The sequence below is a fragment of the Triticum aestivum genome, unplaced genomic scaffold, assembly GCF_018294505.1.
Source record: "Triticum aestivum cultivar Chinese Spring unplaced genomic scaffold, IWGSC CS RefSeq v2.1 scaffold33456, whole genome shotgun sequence".
Lineage (NCBI taxonomy): Eukaryota > Viridiplantae > Streptophyta > Magnoliopsida > Poales > Poaceae > Triticum > Triticum aestivum.
Window position 1 is genome coordinate 1 of NW_025274727.1, and position 822 is coordinate 822.

General features: G+C 61.9%; 1 non-coding gene across 1 annotated transcript; it reads left to right on the forward strand.

Annotated features, from left to right (window-relative positions):
• Positions 1–201: 201 nt before the first annotated feature.
• LOC123178297 (5.8S ribosomal RNA) lies at positions 202–357 on the forward strand. Its single transcript, XR_006489462.1, has one exon. It is a non-coding gene; the product is annotated as a 5.8S ribosomal RNA (ribosomal RNA).
• The last annotated feature ends 465 nt before the right edge of the window (positions 358–822 follow it).

An 822-nucleotide genomic window follows, 5' to 3' on the forward strand; every position in this document is an offset into this window, starting at 1 on the left:
CGCACGCGTCATCCAATCCGTCGGCGACGGCACCGTCCGTCGCTCGGCCAATGCCTCGACCACCTCCCCTCCTCGGAGCGGGTGGGGGCTCGGGGTAAAAGAACCCACGGCACCGAAGGCGTCAAGGAACACTGTGCCTAACCCGGGGGCATGTCTAGCTTGCTAGCCGTCCCTCGTGTTGCAAAGCTATTTAATCCACACGACTCTCGGCAACGGATATCTCGGCTCTCGCATCGATGAAGAACGTAGCGAAATGCGATACCTGGTGTGAATTGCAGAATCCCGCGAACCATCGAGTCTTTGAACGCAAGTTGCACCCGAGGCCACTCGGCCGAGGGCACGCCTGCCTGGGCGTCACGCCAAAACACGCTCCCAACCACCCTCAACGGGATTCGGGATGCGGCATCTGGTCCCTCGTCTCTCAAGGGACGGTGGACCGAAGATTGGGCTGCCGGCGTACCGCGCCGGACACAGCGCATGGTGGGCGTCCTCGCTTTATCAATGCAGTGCATCCGGCGCGCAGCTGGCATTATGGCCTTTGAACGACCCAACAAACGAGGCGCACGTCGCTTCGACCGCGACACCAGGTCAGGCGGGACTACCCGCTGAGTTTAAGCATATAAATAAGCGGAGGAGAAGAAACTTACAAGGATTCCCCTAGTAACGGCGAGCGAACCGGGAGCAGCCCAGCTTGAGAAGCGGGCGGCTGTGCCGTCCGAATTGTAGTCTGGAGAGGCGTCCTCAGCGACGGACCGGGCCCAAGTCCCCTGGAAAGGGGCGCCTGGGAGGGTGAGAGAACCGTCCCGCCCGGACCCTGTCGCC